The sequence below is a fragment of the Mus musculus genome, chromosome 15 (genome assembly GCF_000001635.26).
Source record: "Mus musculus strain C57BL/6J chromosome 15, GRCm38.p6 C57BL/6J".
NCBI lineage: Eukaryota > Metazoa > Chordata > Mammalia > Rodentia > Muridae > Mus > Mus musculus.
The window spans coordinates 93,904,648-93,927,625 of record NC_000081.6 but is presented as its reverse complement, the minus strand read 5'-3'; the positions used below and the strand labels follow the sequence as shown (position 1 = coordinate 93,927,625).

Genomic DNA, 22,978 nt, shown 5'->3' with positions numbered 1-22,978 from the left:
GTAAAAAAATTGGTTTTTAATTCATTTTGTGAGTCTCCTATGTCGAACATGCAATGCAAAGGGAATAAGTTAACATACCACCACCAAGTTAATGACTAAATGCTGAACTAATTTAATAAAATCTAATATTAAAATATATATCGCATGTAAATTTCACATTTATGATTGCAATAAAGTTATAATAAAAATCCCAGTGTATGCTTGCAATATTATTAAGTTCCATTTCCATCTCCAACAACCTGCGTTTAAAAATATATAATATTACCTTGAGCGTTTGGTTTTTATGTGGCAACTGCATTTGCCCTAACTTGTCCCTGGAGAAAGACTGAATCATACATTTCATTTTGAGGGAAATGGTTTTCTGCATCAGAATAGAATAAAGATGATTAAATGCGAAGTGGATCATTTAGCCCTGTTGCTTGGGTCGAAGGGCACAATTATCTCCTGCTGAGTCCTATAAGTGTGATCGGGTACCAGAACATGACTTGAGAGTCACTCCAAACTGCTACAAGGTAAAGGAGCTCACCAAGGCCTGAGCAGGTGACAGGCAAAGGCTCCAGGAAGCAGGCAGGAGGCCACACGTGGTGAGATAAACCCACCAAAAGGCATGGCTCCTCTGAACAGCTGTGACTAATTCATCTAGTTCTTTGTGAGAAATCACCGTGATGCTATGTAAGCCGGCTTGGTAAGTGGACTGGAATAGTATTCTTCTTCTCTGGGTATGAGAGTTACTGGCTGGCCTGTGTGTGATGGATATGAGATAGACACAACAGGGAGAGAGAGAGGAAGGAGAGGGAGAGAGGGAGGAGAGGGAGGAAGGAGAGGGATGGAGGAGAGGGAGAGGGAGAGAGAGGGAGGAGAGGGAGAGAGGGAAGAGAGGGAGAGAGGGAGAGGGAGGAGAGGGAGAGAGGGAGGAGAGGGAGAGGGAGAAAGGAAGGGGAGGGGGAAGGAGATGGAGGAGGAAGAGAGGGGGGAGTGTGAGTGAGAGGGAGGGAGGGGGCAGAGAGGAAGGGGGAGGGGAATGAGGGGAAGGGGAGGGGAGGTGGAGAGGGAGGGGAGGGAGGGAGGAAGGGAGAGAGAGGGAGGGAGGGAGGGAGAGAGAGAGGGGGGAGAAGGAAAGAGAATTAATTGTGGAACCTTGGCAGGAAACCAGGCTTAGAAGCTGTGTGCAGGCCTCCATTGACTGAGTCTCTCTCTCTCTCTCTCTCTCTCTCTCTCTCTCTCTCTCTCTCTGTGTGTGTGTGTGTGTGTGTGTGTGTGTGTGTGTTACATTGGGTTTTAGCTACACTGCTTTTGCTCCCAGCCAATTGCATGTGTGCATTCACCCAGGAACTACCTTTGTATCCTCAAATCAAAGACACACACACGCACACACTCACACTCACACACACACACACACACACACACACACAGTAACTTATTTTTAAATGCCTTGGCTACTTTAAAGGCTGGGCACTCCTAAACCTTCCCCTACTACCCTAGGCCCAATCGGGGAAGTGGCCAACCACCCAAATTCTCACATGGCTGGCTGGCTTTCTCTCCTGCAGCTCTCCTCTTCCTTCTCCCACCGCATCCTGATTCTGCTCTGTTCCTCTCTATGTCCTACCTGCACAACCCTAAGAGTCCTGCTCAGGCCCAGCCTCTTTTTGCTCTCCATTGGCTGTTGGCATCTTTATTGATTGCTCAAAAAACCAATTGGGGACAAGGACTTTTACTATTGGGACAAGCAGATTCCTGATTGAATCAAAGCATTAGAACCAATCTCCAACATGTCTGTCTGTCTGTCTGTCCATTGTCCTCATCTATGAAATGGAAATAAAGACTCAGATAGAAGAATAGTACAGATATTACAAGAAGCAGCATAGCATACAGAGAGGCAGCACATACTCACTGCTTGGCAAACAGTAGCGCCACTCTCACCAAGCCCCCACACTGACTGGTTATCAGCATCGGAGGTAGCAATGCCAACATAAGGCAGCCTTCATTCCACTATGAGTGTTCTTGAAACAGCAGGGTGGACATCCGAGAAGGCCTGGAGGCCCAAGATGTCACCTGGTCAGTACTATTTTTGCTCTCCAGGGCGTAAGGTCAGTGGTCACCCTGTATAGAGTGCTACCACCTGCCATTCCTTGGGTTATTGGAGCAGCCAGATTGTCCAGCATCTAGGATCCCCTTGCCTGTTGCGAGTCCATGTCTGTGTCTCTTCTGAGGGATTGTTAGGTCAACAACAAAGCTCTGAGTGGAGGCTGCATGGCTGAAATAAGTGCCCTTGACCTGTATGCTGAATTTGGAGACCTCAGACTGTACCTCAGATTGCGGCCTTATTGGAAACTGAAGATTCTTTACAGACAATATTGTACTGTGGTCAGGGGCTGGGGATATAGCCCATGGGTGGAACTCTTCATATCCATGACAATCTAGGATAAATCCCCAATGTCCAAATACAATAACAACATAGGGGGAAACCCAGGCTCATTCACTTAGGTGGACCCTAGTCCCATATGAAGGATGCCCATAGGAAAGAATTGAGAAGTGGGTGTTTAATACAGATGATATGTTGAGCTATGTTGAGAAGACAACCTTCCAGCAGGCAGAGAGCTAGACTAAGGGTGGAGGGGATTCGATAGACTAAGGGTGGAGGGGATTCTTGCCCTTGGCCTGCGCAGCCAAGCTAACACCATTGCTGGGACTCGTTGCCCCTACACTGGAAGGGACACTTGCAGCAGCTTTAGCAGACCAGAAGTAGAGGGTTTACTGGGTGCCCTTTCTCAGTTAAACTTTCTTCCCTAGAGAAATGCCTCTCTCTCTCTCTCTCTCTCTCTCTCTCTCTCTCTCTCTCTCTCTCTCTCTCTCTGATACTGAAATTGAGTTGCTTTCTGCTCCCCATCATCTATGTATCTAGCTTGTAGTGGTACGCCATGGGAGCCTTTAAAATCCAAACTGTGAACAATGACACAAATGCCCCTTAGCACTGCCAATGTGTACCGGAGTCAGGAGTCCATTCCTTGAAAGCCCTTCAGGATTGCCCTTCTAACTGCCCAGGAATTATAAATTATTAACAGATTTGTCTGAAGAGTATAACGGTACAGTGTTATGCAGAATCTTTGTCTGTGGAATCTACCAGCCACCCAGAGGCCTGATAATTCACTCTCTGTTCCCTAATGTAAACATATGCACGTTCCATAAATCAAACTAGTTTTAAGGCAATGTTTTTCCTCATAGAAAAAGCAATGTGCTTTTCTGAGTAACTCTATCTGGCCACTGCCCACCGCCTCTACGCCGTACGGACGTACCCAAGCATGAAGAATCTAGAATCAGAAATGTGGAATTTGCGTTTTAGAAAATGTCGCTTCTATGCTTCTAGCCACTTCCAGGTCACAGCAAAGTGCAAATACTTGCAGCTAGAAGTACAAGTTTTTGTCTCTCTCTCTCTCTCTCTCTCTCTCTCTCTCTCTCTCTCTCTCTCTCTCTCTCTCCATATATATATAGTGTGTGTGTATGTATATGTATATGTATATGTATATGTATATGTATATGTATATGTATATGTATATGTATATGTATATGTATATGTATATGTATATGTATATATGTCCCTGAAAACAGGGTATGTTAACATCTCTCTGATCTATCACAAATGCATCAACAAGTTGTTTTTAATTGATGTCAGAGAGTCAGTAGAGAGATGCACTGGAAACTTCTGGAAAGAAGAATGTACTTTAAGAACAGTCTTGATTTTCCCTCTCACAACACATCTGCCACACATTGCTAACATGCCAGATAACCCTTGCTTTAGCAACTATAAAAAAATGGTTTTAATCTAGAAACATCCTTTTCCTCCTGACAGTCCCAATAACTGCACGTAAAGTACATGTGGAGTTACTGTTCATGTGTGCATGTATACGTGCATGAGTGCATGAGTGCATGTGTGTTGTGTGTGTGTTTGTGTGTGTGTGTGTGTGTGTTTGTGTGTGTGTGTGTGTGTGTGTGTGTGTGTGTGCGCACGCGCGCTTGTTTTTGAAAGGCAGGCTCTCACTCTCACTATGTAGCCATAGTCAGAATCTAAGGCTCTTCCTGCCACAGTCTTCTAAAACAGGGTCTCAGGTGTGAACACTATCTGGATACACTAGATTTTTAGTGCATTCCAATATGAAGAAAAAGGGAAGAGAAAGGGAGAGAGAGAGAGAGAGAGAGAGAGAGAGAGAGAGAGAGAGAGAGAGAGAGAGAGGGAGAGAGAGAGAGAGGGAGAAAAAGGGGAAAAATGTAAAAACAATAAGAAAAAAATGACATGTATTATGCAGGAACTTTCTCATTTCTCAAATGAACACATATATTTATTTGGGTGTAAATAATCTCTTATAACTTGCTAATTACTGTTACTAGTTAAAACTAGTTTTATTAGGTGTAATTTTCTCTTTTTCCTATATAGTATACTATAAAAATATCACACTATGGCAGGAATGCAGGCTTTGGAATAAAACCAATCCACAGTACAACCCTGACTCTCTGTAAGCTGTGTGGCCCGCAACAAGTTCCTAGACGTCTTCCCACCTCTGCTGCTGAGCTCAGAGATGAGGGTACTGTGTACCTCGCACGGAGCTTGGAGTTTGCACGTGTGCCTATGGACTACCCTAATGAATAACAACCATGGTGGTTTCTTGAATGTGACCACTCCATTAGCTTTGACCCCATGTACTGCTTCATAGAAGATCACACACACACACACACACACACACACACACACACACACACTCCCCATCAAGAGGTAGAGTTGTTGCCTCGGTGCATAGTTTTGTTCCGTGTGACTCCTCAGCCACCACAGCACAGAGGGTATTCTAAAGACAAACATGTCACACCTTGGCATCGAGTGTCATTTGTTCATCAGTGGGATCGGGATCAGTGTCACCCTTGCACACAAAAGCTGATCAAATGAATGAAGGCACTAAAGAGCTCAGGTTTCATCCAGCACACCAGTTAATCATGTGATCAGTGTGTTTGTCTTTAAAGACAAATGTCTCCTAGGAACCCAGGACTCAATCCCCACAAGTAAAGGAATACTTTGATTTTTTTTTCCTATTTGGAAGAGAAATAGATAGATAGATAGATAGATAGATAGATAGATAGATAGATAGATAGATAGATAGATAAATGGATATTTTGCATGCCAGGTTTGACAGGTTTGAGTCTGGGGAGACCATGGATGAACCAGAGACTATAAGATAGTGGTTCTCAACTTTCCTAGTGCTATGATGCTTTAATACAGTTCCTTGTGTTTTGTTGATCCCCAACCAAAAATTACTTTTGTTGCTGTTCTTAACTGTAATTTTGATCCTCTTGTTACTCATTGGGTAAATATTTGTGCTTTTTGATGGTCTTAGGTGACCCTGGTGAAATGCTCATTTGACCCCTGTGAAAAGGTCAGTAGATCCCAAAGAAGTCGCAACCTATAGGGTGAGAAACAGTGGCATAGGAAGACACCAGCTGCCTCAGAAGCATAAGCTGCAGGAAGGAGAGGAAGAGAGGGGTAGCTTCCCACAAACTGGGCACTAGCAACAGGTGGACAGATCAGATCCATTCCAAAGGAATTGTGCAAGCTCTGACCACAAAGGCAATCATGTTTCCTGTATCAGAGTGTGTTTACAAGGCTAGACCACTCCCACAACTTCTACAACTGCCCTAGTGTGACCCACACAGTACACCAGCAAGGAAAGAAAGACCGTTGAAGAGAAGTTTCTAAATCAAACCATCTAGTTCCTGTACCATTTTTTTTCTTACCTTTAGATGCAAAATCCTTCACTCTGAGACTGTTACGCCTACTTTGTTCCTAAGCATGTAATTCGCATCTAATAAACCATCTATTCGTGGAATGGGACTAAATGTATGCAATATTTGAAGTGGCTACTATTCACAGGGTTTATGGGATATACAAGAATGTGAAGGGCTCAGGGAAGAAATCCTTCCAGTTGTGAGGAATGTGCACTCTAAATGACCTTTCCTACAGTGGGGGGAAAAGGATGAGCTCACTACAGAACTTCCTTTGGAGAGTAGCGGGTATTGTAAAGCATTACAAATCAAGTCTTCAAGAAGAGATGCAAAGATCTCTCAGCACCAAGGAAAATAAAACATTGGGGGCTAGATATGGCCCAGTGGCTAAGAATGTGCTTGCTGCCCTTGCAGAGGACCCAAGTTCAGTTCCCAGAACCCACATCAGGTGGCTCACAACCCCCTGTAATGCCATCCTTGAGGGAGAGGCATGGGGGCCGAAGCCCTCGGCTAGCCTTCCTGAACACACTGCACTCAAAAAGGGAAGATTTAGAGAAAAAGAAAGGAAAATTCCAATTTGTCACCAAAGCCGTTTTTAATCTTACTGGGCGTTGTGTCAGTAGGATCCAATGTGGGATTACTGTCAAGTTTGTAGTTCTTAGTCTACATTTAAAAGTCCACCCAGGCACTGGTACTTTTCCCAGATTGTCACCATGGGAGGGAAGACGCTTCCACCACCAGGGAGTGTCAGCCATCATGGAACCCCCATACACACTTTGTAAGGCCACTCCTCTTATCTCAAGGATTCCTGACAGAAAAGGTTCTTGGTCCTGACCTGAAATTAGCCTTCCTTTTGTAGTCTAAATATTTCATAAGGCTTTAGAGAAGTCCTTTAAATTCTATTTCCATATAAATTAACGTTAGAAATGCATTAGATAAAATTAGGTGAGGATATGCCCTTGTTTACAAAGATCTACATAGGCAGACAAAGAAAGAGGAGCTGCTGGGTAGCTTTCTCTTACTGCACTGGTTACTATAAACTCTACATACGAAGATAATGGAAGGGGGATAGAAGAAACCCTAAGGAGACATAATGTTAACACAATGAAATATAACATGAACAGATACATACACACTTGTAAAACATTCCTAGCAAAAGCAAACATTAGCATGGAGTTTAAAAGAAACATAATTCCAAGCGCTGAGCTTTGATTTACAGAGAAGCAGAGAATCAAAATTCTCAAAGACAGCTCTAAGCGTGCTTGCTCAATTCAAGATGTTTTACCAAACAAACTGCAAAGGGGGAAAAAAAATCAGAACAAAGCAATGTCTTCTGCGTTCTGCTCATAACGCAGAATCAAGAGGTTGTTTTCTGTTCTGAGTATGTTTAGAGGCCGTGCAGGTTTAATTTATAAATAATTCTGAAACATTAAAAGAGACATGAGGGGAGTTTGTTCTGTGAGTTAAATAGGAATTTGATCTCAACGTCATTAAAAATAAACGTTCACCTGTTACTAATTTTCTTCTTAGTTCCAAAGTCATTGTTTGTTTAAATGAAAAGGAGAAAAAACAGCCTGATGCTGTTTATATGGTCCAAATAAGAGAACAAATTGCAAAGAGCCATGCAGGCTAAAAAGCAAATTTTTAAAAAACAAAACAAACAACAACAACAAAAAACCCTTTGCAACAATATGCTGCAAATTTGAGATGTGAGCGGTGCTACGTTCAATTCCACATCCTCCTCCTGGAGCCTCAGATACGACCGCAGGGGCACAGTGGCAAGCCACACTGTGCCTTCTTTACGTGGGCCATTTTTAATTGTGGACTTGTAATAAACTGAAAATTGAACCTTGCATTACAAAAAAAGTCTTCCACAACCTCTGCCAGCGAAGAAAAAAAAAAAAAACCCAACAACTTATTTTTTTGTGTGGTGCCCTTGGCTTCAGTTTTATTATTAGGAAGGGTGTGTCAGATCATATGTGTGTAATTGTGTGTCTGTTTATAGTTTACATTTGTATCATGTTGGCATTGGTTTCCATTTTCCATAGCAGCCTAGACCCTTGCCCAACGACAAGCAGGAATGGCCCTCAGGGGGTTCCGAGCCCTAGATGGAACTAATCATCAGGTCTTCACCATTCACAAGAACTCCAAGATGTGGCTGGCGTTCTCGGGAATGACGGGACCATAGCCAGAGCTTCAACATCAAGTTTTTATAATTTTGGAGCCAAATATCTAGACTGATATTTCCACATTGGTAGAGTCAGTTGCTCCCAGAGGATGCTACAGTCGATCAACAGGGAGCGAGAGAGATAAGGAACATTGCTACACAGGTTTAATTCAAGCCTTGACAAAAACAAGAAAACAAAAAACAAAACAAAAAAAAAACAAAACAAAACAAAACCCGCAAAGTTCAGGTGGCCCGGTGTTCCACAAAGAACAGACCTAGAGATAACTCTTTAATCACTGAACCTTTCCTCCAGAGCTCACTGCAAGAAACAGGATAAATATCTAATGATTAGCCTTTTTTTTTTTTACTTTTAATCCTCAGCACCCATCAGGGTATGATCTTGGCCCTTAGTCTCCAAACCACCTGTTCAACGGTTTACCCTGCTGCCCAATGGCCGTGCTTCCCCTTGCTTCATCATCTGTGAACTTCCTGCCCACGGTATCTTCCCCTCCGCTTATACCCTTCACCTTCCTGAGGAAGCTTCCAGGGTCCTTCAAGTCATCTTTTGGTTTCAAGATAGCACGGCCCTTGTTCGCTCAGACTTCTGATAAACCCCTCCCTGCCTCTCCTTCTTCAACTCTTGGTCATCACCACGATTCCGCCCTTGTTCACTCCACAGATCAGCTTAACAGCCGCCACTCAGCTCCGTTCAAATGTTCCCAAACCATTTCTCACTCTGCTTTTGTCCCTAAGGTCATGTCTACATCTCTGACTTCACACCAGCAATTACATCCACGTATTCCACAGCGACTGATGTGGTTTAGGGATGGCTTGGGTGTTGAAGATGTTACATTAAGGGGGGTAGGAGCGTAATTAGCTGATTAGCATTAGGTGGTTGCAAAGGTAGAGAACCAAGATGGAGTACTGATGTTGTTACTAGAAGGGGGGGGAGGGAGGGAGGGAAGAAGAGAGGGAGGGAGGGAAGGAGGGAGGGAGGGAGGGAGGGAGGGAGGGAGGGAGGGAGGGAGGGAGGAAAGGAAGGAGGGAGGGAGGGAGGGAGGGAGGGAGGGAGGGAGGGAGGGAGGGAGGGAGGGAGGGAGGGAGATTGTTGCATGGCACCTTGAGCACTTTCTGTTTGATTCTTGTAATGTTCAGTTACCAATCTCACAGGGGCACTTATTGATGTCACGTGGTCATTGGTACTTAGACAAGTATACAGTGAGGTCCATGCTCCTACCTAACATTTTCCCATGTTCCCATGTAAGCTTGCTAATGTCTACAGGACAGTAGATCTTCAGTCTCCAGTGCACCCAGGTTTCTCATTAACCCCATGGTCAATCCATTTCTTCAACCTGGATATCACGAGCTGTCACGAAGACCCAGATTTTGAAGCGTCTCCTCAGTCAGTATTTGGTGAAGCTGGAGGTCTTCTGTATAAAGGGTCTATGTAAGGCCAAAGGCCTATCATTGCATTATAGACAGTGCAAGTCAGCTTCTCAGGAAACGAAAGTAAAATGACTCCATATGGCTTCTCCCGCATTGGTCCTAGAGTCCCCCGAGTTCCCCCCCCCCCAATTCTGACCTTGAGTTTTCTGTTTTCAACCTTATTCCTCTTGCCACGACTAACTCGGCACTATACTGAGACCAAGAATTGTACTTAGAGCCTTGACCTGATTCTCTCATAACTGCCTGTCTGGACTGCTTTTATCAACAGATAAGTGAATTTCATGACCCCTGGAAGCTAAAGTTACAGGGAGGACAGCCCTGAAGCCATCTGGTCCCCTGGCCTTGAACATCCATTATCATATTTTCTCAAGCAACAATGTCAAAGGAAATCCTTTCAGAGACTGCAATTCTGAGGTGGGTTGGTAACACTCCCTGAAATGTCCTAGTACACACTGCGTGCTAGCCCCTGGCTGAAGCAGTATGCCTTATGAGCCAAGAGAACTGAGTGTCCATTATAGGTTGTTCTCCCTCACCCCTCCCTCTGAATAAGTGCCACTTCTTTTGAAACAAGAGCCTTTACATCAACTGAGAATCAGGGTCACACACACACACACACACACACACACACACACACACACACCCCATCTGAATTTAATAATCCCACTTCCCATTTCTTAAAATCCGTATTTGTTCTCAAGGTCACTTAGGGACTAATTACTAAACAGGTTGATATACCTGCTATCAGCCATGTTTTAAGGTGCTAATTTCTTTTTTTTCACTAGAACACACCCCAGTATGTAACTCTAGGAAGTATGTAACTCTATGAAACTTCTAGGAATTCTGCAGCCATGGTGCCCTGCAGTGAGCCTTGGTGCTGTGTATTCTCCGGGAGCAATAGAAGCTCTTATATCTATTTTGAGTAAACAGTCTTTGCAGCCTCCGATGCAATTTATTCAAGGATGCACACAGCAGGATCCTGCCTCAAATAACTAACCCTGTTACCGGGAGTGTTTCCTGAACAAATTCCTCTGTGAGGGACAAACATGGGGCTTCTTGTGCCTTTTAAGGAAATGAGTTTTTTTATTGAAAAAGAAAGAAAAAAAAAAAAACCCTGTGAGTTCAAACTGAAACTCACAAGTCAGCAGTCTGAGGAATGCGGCTCCAGGCTATAGATAGTAAGCTAGGCTGTAGCCAAAATCAGGGCTGAATCAAATAATTGCATTTTTTTTTTTATCCTCAAATTCTTTCCTTCTACATTTCCTTCTACATTGTTTGTAAACTACATTTGGAAACAGCGTCTCCTGGGACATTCTTAGTCCCTGTCTTATGCAAAGGATGTTAGAATGGTACAGTAAGTAACTCCTGGCTATTGGAACTTACTTAGTAACAGGAACTGTGACAACTGAAAAATGATAAGCTCAGTGGTCCTTGACGCAACCTGAAAGTGGCAATGTATCTCCCTTGGCATAAAGCTCAGGACAAACAGAATAAAAGCACTGTACTGTCTTGGCTAGAAATACAGACCAGTGGCTCTCAACCTTCCTAATGCTGCAACCCTTTAATACAGTTCCCAGTGCTGTGGTGATCCCCTTAACCATAAGATTATTTTCATTGCTACTTCATAACTGTAATTTTGCTAGTGTTATGAATTGCAATCTAAACACATGTTTTCTGAGGGCTTTAGGTGAACCCCATGAAAGGGTTGTTCAACCCCCTCAAGAGGGTTGCAACACATAGCTTGAGAAACAATTACCTAGACAGTAGCAGGACAGGTAGAGGAGAATCTTAACCTCCAGTTTAGTTCCTACTATGGGAAATGTGTTCATCTACCTCCAGAGTAGATTCTGAAATTGCCTTACCAGTGTTTGAAGATAGTGGGTCTCTTGGTCTCATACAAATAACTTATTGATCTGTTACACAATTTGCATTTAGTCAGGAGGCTTTTGATGGCTTTTATTCAGCGACCATGTTTTTTTTTTCTGGCTTTGTTTGATTTAGCTGTTTGGCTGTTTTGTGACAAGATCTTGTTATACAGCACATAGGCTGGCCTGAAATTCATTATGTAGACGAACCTAGCCTTGAACACATGATCCTCACCTCTCTAGTGCTGGAGTTGCAGATTTTGAGCACCATGTGCCCATCATATTTTTGGTCACTAAGAATTGAGAGTGTTCAAAGAGTCTTTGTCTCTGCCCTGCAGCTCATGGGCTTGACCCTTGTGCTAGCCTCCTTCACTGGTTGCCAAAGCTGAATGGCTCCCCTGCTGGTTTTCAGGATATTGATATTGTCCTTGGTTATCTTCAAAAACTCCGTTTCTTGAAGAGATCATATAATCTAATCAAGGCATATGCCATAAAGAAATCAAACTGGTATTGACCTTGGGAGAAGCTTCATCCCTACCAGATAGCTTTGGCAGCACTGAAAGATTTTATTCACACAGCTGGAGAAATAAATTATTTGTCAGTCCTACTCATCTGTAACCCCCAAAGTTACAGTAACAATAGACCTAGCAAGATATGCCCTCTGGCGCAATGGTGGCACTAACGCTAAGGGAGTAACCAATTACTTTCTAATTAGCATTAGTAAGGCCTGCTCCATAGTATGGCCTCATGTTCTTCACCATTACTGGAACCAAGAATTTGTGGGCAGATAGCTCAAACGCCAGGCTATCAACCTTCCTAATGTTGTGACCCTTTAATACAGTTTTTCATGTTGTGGTGACCCCTAACCAAAAATTATTTTGCTACTTCATAACTGTAATTTTGCTATTCTTGTGAATTTTAATGTAGATATCTGACATGCAGGATACCTGATATGTGAGTACAAAGGAAAATGTGACCCACAGGTTGAAAACCACGTCTCTGGAGGATAACCTAGTGAGTGATGGTATTCTGCTAAAGGGCCATGATATGAAACCATCGCCTAATGACTTGTTACTATACCCAGAGATTAGTACACCTCTCAATTCTCATCAGAAAAGTTTCCTTTTGCAGTAGATGGTGATTAATAGAGACCCCCAGCTTATCAGCGTATAGAGGATAATATATAATAGAGTATCCATCCCTAAATGGGACATCTATATTGTACCCCTCCTTCCAGGACTCAGAGATCATCCTGGAATTGAGGTTGGGGGGAGGAAAATTTAAGAGCAATAAATAATTACACCAAAGGAACCTATTGGATTTAGGAGCAATAGCAGGGAGAAATAATCAAAATGCATTGTGCGAAATCCTCAAAAAAATAATTTAACTTTTTACAAAGAAAGAGAACAACTGGAGAATACCAGAGTAACTGAATTAAACTCCAGACAATGTACGACTGGTTTTTCTTTTTTGCTCTCAAGACAGCCTAGAAATCAACATGTGCTAACCTGTTACGAAAGAAAAAAACAATAATAAGGCCATCTCTTATTTGTAATTGGCATTTCAAATGAACTAATTATTTCATGAGCTAAAGTGAAATGATAACACACTAGGTAATCAGCTTTCTGTCACGGTGACAACACACTCGAGGGGACCGTCTAAGAGGGAGAGGAATATTTCAACTTGTCATTAAGATGTCAGTCCACAGTTTGGGGCCTGTAGGGAGGGAAAACATGACAAACAGTGCAGATACAAGAAAGCTGCTTAGCTTGTGGTGAGGGTGGGGGAGCTGCAAGGAGCAGGGGGCGGGAGAGAGAGAGAGAGAGAGAGAGAGAGAGAGAGAGAGAGAGAGAGAGAAGGGTTCCACTATCCAAGAGTATGTTCACTGTCTCCCACTCAGCTTCACTTCCTAAGGGTTCCATTAGCTCAGAATAACTAACACCAGAGTCCTGCAACCAAACCTTCAGGACATGGCATTTGTAGGACATTTCGGATTCAAACAGGGATGCACTTGAAAGCTTTTGTGAGCTGAATCATCTGTCCATATTCATTTTACCCTGAGGTTTGATTTTCTGCTGTTAAAACGACAGGGAATCCATTGTTTCTTTCTTCAATGCCATCGCCAGCCACTTGAAAGTTCAATGTTCACAATGACAAATGCTAGGTATTCTTTTTGTTTTCTTTTTTTTTAAATTGACAGTGTGTGAAATGGGTAAAAATCAATTCCAATCTCTATTCTAAGACAGTGAACTTGGCTGGAGGGAAATAGATGAGTTTTATTTTTTTACTGATACTTGACCAGAATACAAGTCTCCATTGTCCAACCCCAAGATCTGACCAAGACCCTAGTTAGTACTCACTAGGCCTCTACCTTTTCACTCTTAACATGAGGATAAAATATCAAGTTAGAAAGAGGGTGGTCAGGGATAAAAGAAATTCAATACCGGCCACAAATATCACCCTGCCTGGCACAGGTGGATTTTCTTTCAAGTCTAAGACCAGGACCAGCATAAATCCATACCCCTACAATAGCAGGGACTATGCCATCACAGTCCTGCATTACATGGGCTGCAGAGGGACTGAGTGAGGTGACCAGAGAGAATTGTGGGAAATGGTGTCTGAGATAGCACAGGTTTGAGGAAGTAGAGCCAAGGAAGATACCACAGTGCAGAAAACTCCAAGCCAGCATCCACAGAGGCAGGAAGGCGGAGCGCCACCCGCCCTGCCTCAGAGGCTCATCCTGTGGTTTGCACCTACAGCAGCCACAGCAGCACATTTGTGCTAAAACGGCCATCTGTCCTTTTGAAGAAAGAATCAGGAGACTCAACCCCAAACTGTCATTTTCTAGAGGAGCCAATGGCCATGGGGTGTTCTTCTCCCGAGCCAGCTTAGCCTTAGTATTTTACTCCTGTGAGCAGAGCTGTTGTTTTCTGTTACATCTGCACCCCCCACCCCCCCACCCCCCGCCTAAGCACATTTATTTTTATTGTGAACAAACCAAATGCCATGTGACTTGCAAGACCCCTCACTGCGGGAGGGTGGGGCCAGTCCTCCTCTCGGAGGGACACTCCTCTAATCTGGTTCCTGGTTTTGAGAGAAAACTGAGAGCATGACAAATGTCTCTGCTGTCCATGACCCTAGATGAAGAGGAGGCTTTTTGTCTGTCTCGGATTCTTTTCCTCCTAACGCTGGGTCTCAGCCGCTCCTTCTTTACCTGTCTGTCACTTCTGTCTCTTCAGCCCATGTTTCCAGAGCAGAGCTGAGCTAGGTTGGCACTACAAATCCAGGTATGCTGAAGGCGCATGGCTGTAGTCAGAGAAGCCTCATAGGAAGGTGTGTGCAAAGCAGGGAGATTTTCTTTCAGTCGCAAGACATATCAGAGTGGGTAGGAGGTCCAAGGCAAACCAGATCAGTCACTCCTCTAGCTGCACAAGGAGAGACCCCTTCCCAGCCAGAACAGGCAATTACTGGAAGGCAAAATGCACAAGAGCAGCCAGGTGACTGTCAAACAGCTCTGCATACACACTGTTCCATATTCTAGACCCACATCTTCGGTCACAGAAATTATAAGATAAATCTAGACAAAGCATTCAAATTGTTGCCAATTGCAAAAAAAAAATAAATGTGAAGTGCTTTATGGAAATTACTTTATGGGGAATAAAAAGCCTTCGGCCTGTCATGCTTGACAATGGAAGGTTATTGTTATCTTTTTAATAAGAGGGAAAACCACTTTGTGCCCATATGCGTATACATTTGCATTCTTATGGAAGAAATGAACTTAAATTATAGAAAGATGTTTATTAAAATTCATTGCAATTCTCATGCCATTCTTTTTTTTTTTAATAACTAGCTACCTTGCTCTACGGTGTCCTCCGCCTAAGATAGACAAATGCATCTGGGCCTCAGAGAGGCCAAAGGCAGCGCCTCGGAGCATCCTCAGGGACTGGGCTGTATTTAGTCACTTATGTGTAAAAATCGATTTACACATTTAAGGATGTTCGAGTGTTTATGTTGAGCGCGTCCCTGAATTGCAAATATATTAAATAAGATCAAGACGAAAACAAGGACCTAAACACACATGAAAGGCGTGGATGATTGATGGTCCCACCTGAGTTGCTTTGAAACTCGGTGTCTTCCTGCACCCGGGTCAGGGCCTCATCTTCCAGATACAATGAGTATATAGGCCAGAAGGTCTTTCCCAGAGGTGGATAGGTTCACTTGTTTGAAATAACAGGATAACCCAATTTTAATTACGATCAAACCACTCTCGTAGCATGATGTCATGCTTCTTCTTGTTTCTTTTTTGTTTTGCTTTGGAGAAAATCCATACTATTTTTTTCTTCTGAATTTAAAGTAGGACCATGAAAGAACTCTAACAGGAGTATAAATAATACCATACATCTATTTAAATATTTATGTGTTTCTTTTTGAGGGACTCCAAATGGTATGTTCCATAAAGGTAGACTACATTAGTTATATTGATATGCCTATCACTTACTTATTTATTTACTTGTTTATTTATTGCTTCTTTCAATTATTTTCCCTAGCCTAGAAAAGCATGTATGTAGTTACAAAAATAGAAAAAAAAAATCTATCCCACTTCCTATTCCTAGGTGTTGATATCCGTGCAAGAACACACTGTTTTTGTCTACATCAGAATGAAATCATTAAATACTAAATGGTGGTTCTTTCAAAAATACCAGTAGAAATTCAATTGGTTAAATAAAAAGAGAATATTATAGACTAACCTAAGACAAGGAAACAAACATTCAGAGGAGTTCAAAACAAAACAAACAAACAAATGGAAAAAAAAGACAATTGCCTTTTTCAAAGGACTCCCGTCAGCTCCAGCCTTTGACAACTTCACGCAGATGGAGAAACAAACTTTCAGCGCCAGCCTAACTTTCCCTGGGGTTTCCCAACACTGTGCTTTATATCCTAGATGTCTTAAATCTCCCAAATGTGGCAGTTGTCTAGAGAGGTGCAGCAAGAGAGTGGACCTAGAGTGTTGGAGGTAAGAGCAGCCGCTGGCACCGGCCTTCTGAGGACTTACCATTGTCAGGGTGGTAGCCCGGGCCCCCAGAGTAATAAAGTGGCTAGCCACCTGGAAGCAATTATGCGCATGGCCAAGATTATCCATCATGCTTTGCTCACTGTCTCTCTTGCAAAGACCTTTGTTTTTACACTCTCGGTAGCTAACTTTGGGGCTGAAAGGCTTATTTCACGTACAATGTTTTCCACCGAGACCCTTTCCACTTACTGCCGTTCCCACGTGAGGACTATCATTTGTTTGCACAGCCCTGAGACAAGCCTCAGAGCCCCTGTAATAATAAGTTGGTTACTAGGCCTGCACAAGCAGCTGCATCAATCATGCGCCTGCCAGGACAGAAACAAACGCCTTTTGCCCACCACCGCCACCACCACCACTTAAGAGCACCCAGGCTGTGTCCCCTGAACAGAACTGTTTAAACGCCACTTGCCGTTTAGGACCTAATTTAATAATTCTCTAAATCAGATTATTGCTTGTAAGCCTTGATTGTTAAGTTCCTTCTGACATTGATGTTCATGCAGATCCCATTATTCACTGGGCCACTACACTGAAGGGCATCAACTGAGTTGGTCCCTCCATGGCAAGGTTTCCCCCTTCAGGTCATGGGATGGCAGGACTATAGAAGACAATTGGGTATTCCCAAGAACGTTCTAGATAAGTGGTTCTCAATCTTCCTGGTGGTGTGACCCTTTAATACAAGTTGTCCAGAAACCACAGGCTGAGAACCACTGCTCTAGAGCTTTTGAAAACTTATCTCTTCAAAATCTCCCTAAATACTTGCCAAACGAACTAAATGGCATCCTGGTAATGGTGAAGACCCTATGGCTTTCAGACCACATGCCCGGCCAGGCACCCACCCACACTTCTGTTAGGGAATTTAAATGTGGTCCGTTGGCTTCTTTAACATGTTGCTTAGTGATGCTCTAACATATCAATTCTGCCCAAAACAAGGGAAGCCTGGGCTGTTTAGCAAAGGTGTTTGGTAGTGTTGGTTCAGCACTTTTTTTTTTTTTTTTTTTTTGGTTTTGGTTTTGGTTTTGTTTCCCCAGTCTGATCTTAGTGTCTAAAAAGTTTCTCTGAAAACTGTTACCTCCTATTCTAAGACATCCAATAGAATATTTTTTTCTCTTCAAGTGCATTTAGGAATGTGGATATGAACCTTTGAGTTATTTATCATTTGTTACATTTCTCACTAGCTGGGTATCATAGATAGTATATGCCTATAACTCCAGCGAGGCAGGATGACCAAATTTGAGGCCAGTCTGGACTACATAGACAGACCATGTGTAATTTAGGATAGACTAATTGGATTCAATGAACAATTAAAAACCAAACAACAAATAAACAAACAAATAAATAAATAGGAGGAGATGAAATATGGAGAGGAACACCAGAGGAATAGGATGGAGGAAATGAAAGCTAAATATGGCTGAAGTATGTTGTAGGCATGGATGAAATTCTGGAAGAATAAATAAATTACGTTTTAAAAATCCAAAACAAAATAAGGCAAACCAGAGAAGCCCCTGCTGTAGTGAGAGTCATTCAAACACTCCATGAAACAGCCCCTTTCCTCCAGACACTGACACCTGAAAGCTGTTGAGCCTGGCAAAATCTTGAGAATAACGGATGGAAGTCGAGCAGCCCCTGCCCTGCAGCCGTCTGCCTGTCAGCCCTTCTTTCCAACCATGGCTCTCCTCCGTAGCATAACTTCCAAGAATGAGGTCTGTACGCCAGAATCCCCATCAGCCTCTTCCATCTCAGTGGCTTCACCTCTGCCATTTGGGAAACCAGCTTCATGACTTCCTGTACAATTCCTGCAGAAGACCTGCCACTCACTTCCGCGATTCAGGGGCTAAAGAACCGCTTCCGACAGATGACGTCAGGGTAAAGGGCAGGCCTCGTCACTGCCGGTCTCCAGACTCAAAGGAAGTGTTTTTGGCTTGGTTTGGTTTGGTTTGGATTGGATTTGGGTTTGGATTTGGTTTTGTGACTGAGGAGTCCACACACCTATATTTTCTGAAGTGAAAATGTCAATTCCAGATCAGTTTGGCTTGTAACATCATCATAGAAAGCTGGAGTTGACCAACAAACCATCGACACTGTGAAGACCCCTTCTCTCTACATGACTGTATTCCAATCCTGGTTTAAACCACACAGTGATTTTCAGCCCCGTGTTTTCTCACACGTTTCAGAATCATGTTCTTTTTATTAGTGTCTGCTCGGTGTACAACGGGATGGGTTTCAGAATGGCGGTTTTGGTCCAGTATGTGATATACTTGATCCGTGCTCACCACTCCTGCTCCGCCTTCTTTACCTCCCTACTGCTTCGGGCCTTCTCTGTGTCATCTCTCGTCTACTTTCTGGTGAGACGCGCGCGCGCGCGCGCGCGTGTGTGTGTGTGTGTGTGTGTGTGTGTGTGTGTGTGTGTGTGTAAAACCTATGTTCTACTTTGGAAAGAAAACACTCAGTATTTATCTTTCTATGTTTATCTCATTTTACTTAATATGCTGTTCTATAATCCCATGTGTTTTCTAGTGCACGGCATAAGTTTGTTCTTTAGGGGTGACGAAAACATTATCTTTCACCTGCTGGACATTTATGCTGGCTATAGTGCCACCATAAACATGGCTGTGCAGCTGACATAAACTCCCTTGGGCATAATCCCAGGGTGGTATAGCTGACTCATCGCGATCTGTTAAATAGCACTCTGCCATGACTGTGGTGACAGCCTTTGTTCTTGGATAGTCTGCACTCTATTTCAGCTATTCTCAGGGCAGATTCAGCACGGAGAGCACAGAAAGTTGGCAAGAGTTTGGCAGCTGAGCCCATAAGCACCGTCCTGGGCTAATTCACACAGAAGTCCACAAGTTAGACAAGCCAGGCTTCACCAACTCCAAGGTGGTTACGTAGATCTCACACTGTATACTAATTACTAATTGCTGAACTGAAGATACAGTAGGACCTGTTTACCGATGTTTTCATAAGGTTGCCATGTGACCCTGAAGGATAAAACTCTTGAGAATACTGGCCTAACCAGCAGGGATGCCTTACGGGTAGGACAGCTGCCAATCATATCCCAAGCCCTCACTGGAGTAGCATCTTCCAGATAAGCAGCACCCGGCTCCTCCAGTTTTCAAAAATTATCCAAACCACTCCACCTATGAGGAATCAAAGCTGCAGAGATTTAACCAAGCAAAACTATATCCACATAGAGCATTATGTATCTTAAACTCTGTATTATCACCTACACATGGTAAACGAGTCCCGGTTTTTATTTAAAAGCCTTCAACATAAGGAGGATCCATAAACTCTGTGAGGTGTCTGTTTCTTAGACATGCTTCCCCTGGATTGTGGCCTGTATCCCTCCTGTGGCCTCTTGTCCCTACCAACGGAAGAGATGGAGAACAGCGAACAGCACGTGGGGGGCAAACGCAGAAATCCAGGACCGGATGTAAGATCAGTGTGTGTTGGGTATCGCTGTGATCAAAACCACTCCTAAATCCCACCCCCAAACCCCTTTGAGCTCCGTGGTAGGATCAGAACGACAGCCAATTTATCAACTGTGAATATTGGTGTAAACAACTTGAAGGCCGGCATATTTTTCATGCCCCTTCCCCTCCCCTTGGAAACTGTCATCAGCGCTGTGGTGTAGTGAGGAAACCGTTGATCCATTTAAGAAACTGTCAGCAGGTGAACTCAGGAATGAGCGATGTAGGCTTTGGAAAGGTCATGGGCGAGGAAACTTCAGATGTCTGGGCGTGGCTTCTCATACAGACCAACAGGGAGCAGGGAGAACCCTGGGCTCAGTACAGCCTAGAGCGCTGATTGCACCAGCAAGAGGAGAGAAGGAGAGGGTCACTTCTGGAAGAAACTTCTAGACGTGCGTTCCTCGGCTGTAATACGCATGAAAAGTAGTCAAGTCTTCAGTTCCACAGTTATCCCGCAGGTCAGCATGTGGATTATAAACGTGCCAAAACTCTAAACTAAGTCCTGCACCTTGCTTGCGACCCATTGCTTAGCATCATAAAAGTGGATCTAAATCTTCGAAATTTCCTTTAATCCCTCCCGCTATCCTTCTTATAACCTGACCGCTCATCTAGAGGCTAGGACTTTGCAAATGTCAATTGTGTGCCATTTTCTTAGAACAAAAACATGTAGATTTGCCTTTTAGGGAGAGAGACACGGTGGACCAGGTAGAGGTCAGGCAGCTCCGCTTGCACAAACAGCACTGAGCATCATATGGCTGAGTAGCTACCCCATGTGATCGGACTGAAAATCAGTCTCAGCAGTAAGCTACCGGGGACATTGACAGACGGAACCCCAGGACATTAATAAAATAAAGCCATTGTTTTTACTCCTGTTTTCTGGGAAAATAAATTGTGTTTGAGTAGAAGATAGAAAGCAATTTCAAAAGTTCTGCAGTACATATTGGAACTGTTGCGGTTTTGTTCTTTAGCGTGTTGTTTGGGGTTGAGCTGTTTACCTTGAGCTGGCTGGTTTTGGCGATCAGAGCATGCAGTGAAATGCATAATAGGCTAGTTTAGCTCCCCACTACTACCACTGAAAATATTTCTGTCTCTAATCTTTGGGTGTCAGAGTACGAGTCCAAATTAAACCTAGCATTGACTCTCTATCAGACGTTCCCTTGAGCAGTTGGAGAAGTAATTGCTCCACGCAGGAGGTGGCTAAAGCTAAAGAACACTCCACCGATTCCTGAGGTCTTAGGAAATGACCGATTATACGTTTATAATGAAAAATCCCGTCTTTAAAACGTTCCTGGAAAAAGTCCTCATGCGTGAAGATGTTACGTCAGGGAAAGGAAGTATTAGAGAATGCTATCACGGGTCAAGCCTGTGGCATGGATTAGCTGAGGATGGGGGTGGGGGATTGCGCTCAGCACAGCCCCACTATGATAATCATAACAGCCAGGATCCCCACCAAAGCTCTTTAAATCATCTGCAGTGGGTGGGTTTGTTTGTTTGTTTGTTTTCAGGTATCTGGGATAATGTCAAACATTAACTCCCTTTTCCTAATCAGTAGTGAATTTTCCACCTATTATATGGCATTTCCATAAAACATCATCGTGGGGATCATTAAAGCACTCCTACACGGGGAATCAGAAGACCAAAGGAAGTTTGCCCAAATCTCAAGACTCCATGTATCAGGGACACCACCTAGAAAGAAAACCCGCTGAACACCATTGCTGAACTCCTGCTGCTGCCTGCTGGCTCCTGAACCAACCACGACATGGGAAAAGTGTGCCCTCTCCTAAAGCTAAGAGCATCACATCAGCAGGAGGGGACATGAGGTGACTCCTGAGCTCCATACTCTACAGCATCTGGTCAGTTAAGCGGAAGTTCAAGCTGATGACAAACACACTGTTTTAGTAGCAGCCAAGGGTCCCAGCAGAGCCAGGGCCTGCTCCGATTTGTGTACGTGGCTTCTCTCCCATCCACGAGGCCTAAAGGGGTCGGGTACAAAGAAATGGGGATTCCACGAGCCGCCCGTGTATACTTCTGCTCTTCCGAAGCTACTGCCTTCGTGAAGCTGAAGACACACAGTAAAAGCTGAAATCTAAGAACACAGGGCATGCGAAGGACAGGAATGGTAGGTATTAGGAATCTTATAAGTTTACTTTCCTTGCTCCCAACCAACTGCAATGGGCCCAGTGTTGAGAAGATAAGAGAATCCACCCTAAATCCTCCCTGGCCCCACAGAGCCTGTATCAGTCCTTTCAAAGCTCCCCGTCAAAGTCACTGAGTGTCTTTGCAATTGGTCTAGGCAATGCTTCTGAGAGCCCTCCTGGGCTACTCCCCCATCCTTCTGAGGAACTAGTTAACTTAATCCATTATGGGGGATGGGCAGAGGAGGAGGCAATGCTTGGCCTTGAGCTCATATCCCACTCCCTCTTACCATTTTTTTTTTTTTTTAGCTCCTTAACAGTTCATGCTGAGGAGGCAGTTGAGGTAGGAGGTGGGTAGCTGCTCAGAGTCAGTTGTCTTTCAGTGTAATTGTGTGGGGGTAACAAGGGCACCATCTTTTAGTCTCCTGTCTTTTCAGGTGTCCTGTTTTTGCTGCCTCTGTGTCCTGGAAAAGATGACCCTCCATTTTGGCTTAAGCCTACTGTCCTAACCTGGAAGACCAGCCTTCCCCTTCATGTGTAGTGTACTCTCTACATCAACTGCTAAGATTGTTGCTAACTCACCTCTGTCTTTAATACTTCATTCCATTTTTCTAGGACAATCAAAATCACATGTCAAAGTGTCTCGGGACCCAAAGGTGTGAGCTGGGACAAGCCGTGTTTCTTCTGCTGTGAACTTAGTGATCTTTTCCGGCAAAAAGACTTGATCTTCACATTCTACAGGGAGTGGGTTTTTTTTTCCCCCTACTTTCTCTCTCTCTTTTTTTTTCTTATATTCAATTTTAGGATACAAAGTCATATGTGTACATTTGTAGATTCATAAATCCCTACTGGGAACACTCCGCTGAGAGAATTTTGGGTTTTTTGGTTTTGCTGTGTGTAACATTTTGGAGTTTGTACAGCTCCTTCTTACTATCTGGGCTTACACATTCCATATTTCTATCTCTTTCTGGATGTACAGGCAACAGGGATCCTTGGAGTCTATGCTGACAATACCTACGATAGACATCACTGGATCCTGTTATTGGTGCCACTGTCCATAGCTAGAC

General features: G+C 43.7%; 1 long non-coding RNA gene across 1 annotated transcript; it reads left to right on the top strand.

Moving 5' to 3' along the window:
• The first annotated feature begins 514 nt into the window (after nucleotides 1-514).
• Nucleotides 515-22,770, top strand: 9430014N10Rik (RIKEN cDNA 9430014N10 gene). Its single transcript, NR_045737.1, has 4 exons — nucleotides 515-685; nucleotides 9,645-9,790; nucleotides 21,326-21,895; nucleotides 22,527-22,770. It is a non-coding gene; the product is annotated as an RIKEN cDNA 9430014N10 gene (long non-coding RNA).
• Nucleotides 22,771-22,978: the final 208 nt, after the last annotated feature.